This window comes from Cebus imitator, unplaced genomic scaffold (genome assembly GCF_001604975.1).
Source record: "Cebus imitator isolate Cc_AM_T3 unplaced genomic scaffold, Cebus_imitator-1.0 Scaffold102, whole genome shotgun sequence".
Classification (NCBI taxonomy): domain Eukaryota; kingdom Metazoa; phylum Chordata; class Mammalia; order Primates; family Cebidae; genus Cebus; species Cebus imitator.
In genome coordinates, this window is record NW_016107417.1 from 1444347 (window position 1) to 1447391 (window position 3045).

Genomic DNA, 3045 nt, shown 5'->3' on the forward strand with positions numbered 1-3045 from the left:
CTGCTTTCTGCACATGGCTAGCCAGTTATCCCAACACCATTTATTAAACAGGGAATCCTTTCACCACTGCTTGTTTTGAACACACTTTTCATGTGTGTTCAAGTAAAAGCATGGAGGCTTTCCATGGAAAGCTTTACTCAATGCAGTTCCTTTTGCCCAGAACACCTTCTATCTGCTTCTTTCCAGAAGATGTAAACTCTTCATCCTTTAAATCACTCTCCCATGAAGACTTCCATAAATGCTCCAGCAAGTCACTCACTCCACTTCCCCACAATAGCTGGACTCTCCCTCCAACACATTTACAGTGTCTGCCCTGGAATTATTCCTGTGCCTGTTCCTACTGGATGCTAGGAACTTGAAGCAGAGATGAAGTGCCTTATACATCTCTCTAGCCTTCAGGCCCAGCACATAGCAGGTGTTTTGTCAGTATTTAAAAATAAAGGGCTGGGCACAGTGGCTCACGCCTGTAATCCCAGCACTTTGGGAGGCCAAGGCATGGGGATCGCTTAAGCTCAGGAGTTCGGGACCAGACAGGACAATGAAGCGAGACCCCCATCTCTACAAAAAATACAAAAATTAGCCAGGTGTGGTGGCACATGCCTGTGGTCTCAGCTACTCAGGAGGCTGAGGTGGGAGGATTGCTGGGGTCCGGAAGGTTGAGGCTGCAGGGAGCTGAGATGCTCTGTACTCTAGCCTGGGCCATAGAGCCAGACCCTGTCTCAAAAAAACAAAAAACAAACAAAACCCCAAGAACCCAAATGTATGAAGTCCTTATACATCTGGCGTCATTCCCAGTACATTACACATACTGCCTCATTCCATCCTTCCAGCACTCTGATCACCAAGGTTCCCTTAACAGCCCGTAGGTTACACATTCAGAACCTGAGGTACAGAGAGGTTAATAAATGTAGTCAGGCTAGGCGCAGTGGCTCACACGTGTAATCCCAGCACTTGGGAGGCCGAGGTGGGTGGATCACCTGAGGTCAGGAGTTCAAGACCAGCCTGACCAACATGGTAAAACCCCACCTCTACAAAAATATAAAAATTAGCCTGGCATGATGGCATGCGCCTGCAATCCCAGCTACTCGGGAGGCTGAGGTGGGAAAGTCGCTTGAATCCAGGAGGCAGAAGTTGCAGTGAGCAGAGATCATGCCATTGCACTCTACACAACGCCATCTCCAAAAAAAAAAAAAAAAAAAAAAAAAAAAAAAAACAAAAAAAAAAACAAACAAAAAAAAAAAAAAAAAAAAAAAAAAAAAAAAAGATGTAGTCATCTCACCCTGTAGTCCTAGCTACTCTGGAGGCCAAGGTGGAAGAATCACTTGAGCATAGAAGGTTGTGGCTGCACTTAGCTATGATCACAACACTGCACTCCAGCTTGGGCAACAGAGCAAGAACTTGTCTCTAAGAAAAGGAGAAAAGTAGCCAAGAATAAACACTAGCAGGTGGCAGAGATGGGATTCAAACCAATAGTAACAAGTAATAGTAATGAGTTGATGAATAAGCAGTGACTAAAAGAACTAAAAGGGAAAAAAAATCAGATTAAGAAGGGCTTCCTCAGGATCAGGAAGGAAGTGCTCCTCATCAAAAATGAAAAGAAAAAAACGCTCAATCCAAATCCAGTATTTTAATAAATATATTTTTCCTCCTCCCCACCCACCCCCTTTTATTATTGCCTCCCACTCAAGAACTGAGAACTCTGCAGGTAAAAATAGCAAACCTGAAGGAGTTTGAAGGAAGCACTCAGTGGAGCAACCCCACACAGCTGTGACCCCTGAGGGCAGTGGCTCTTGGGTCACAGCTGCCCCCTGAGGGCAGAACCTGAGAGGGAGGCCCCTGGGTAAGGCTGGGGACAGGCCACGGTGCAGTCCTGGGAAGGTCCTTTGCCCCCGGTCCCAACACAGGGCATGAGATTTCCTGCCTCAGGCTTCCCTTAGGGATGAGTTGCAGTGGCTTCTGGGCCAGGAGATCTGGAGCCCTGCTGTGGTCCCTTCAGCCCCTACTCACTGGGCCTACCCTGCCTCTCTATCACCCAGGTCTTGGACTCAACCCCACCAGGAAGTCCACTCCCACACCATGCGGTCCACTCCCATATCTTGCTCATCTGACTCATTTTCCCTTCTCCGGTGAAGCCTTCTCAACCCCTAAGAAATAACAGAAAACAACTTAAGCTGGCTGAAGCAACAGAGGGGGCTTTAACAAAAAGATACAGCATTGCAAGGCACCTCAAGGCAGCAGCGCTGCCAAATGTCCACAAAGGACAGGATCAGGGTTGGAGAGACCATTATGAGCCCAAGTGCTGTTCAGCTTCCTTTTTCCTTCCCTGCCAGCCACAGCTCCTCCAATTAACATTTTCTAGAACTTCCACCTGAGCCAGTGTCAGGAGAGAGCTCTGATTGGCTGGCTTGGGTCAGGTGATCGGCCCTCCTCTGACCCACAATGGCCAGGAGATTGGGGTCACGTGACACATACAAACATGGCTGCCAAAGCCTGTCCTTGACGAAGGGAAGAGTGAGGGATATGAACAGCTAAGAATACATCGCTGATGCCTGCTCATTCTTCACCTCACTCTTCCTGTGGAACTAATCTCTCTGCCTTTGCAACTCAATTTCCTCTCTGCTTGTGTTTTGCTTGCTGTTTGAACTGGCTGTATGTGTGCCTACCTCTGCATGAGCACACATCAGGACTCCAGCCTGCAGTACACACGAACCCTTGACCTCTGTATCTAGTTCAAGGCCATCCTGAACCTGTCTTCAGGGCTGACTTCACAGGTGTAAAACCTGAGCTTGCACACAGGGCCTAGTACATGGTTAATGCTCTGCTGTTGCTGTCTTAAAACTTTTTTTTTTTTTTTTTGATACAGAGTCTAGCTCTGCCACCCAGGCTAGAGTTGAGTGGCGAAATCACTGCCCATTGTGTTACCGGAAATGAGTCCCAATCCAGACCCCAAGAGAGGGTTCTTGGATCTTCCACAAGAAAGAATTTGGGACAAGTCTATAAAGTGAAAGCAAGTTTATTAAGGAAGTAAAGAAACAAAAGAATAAC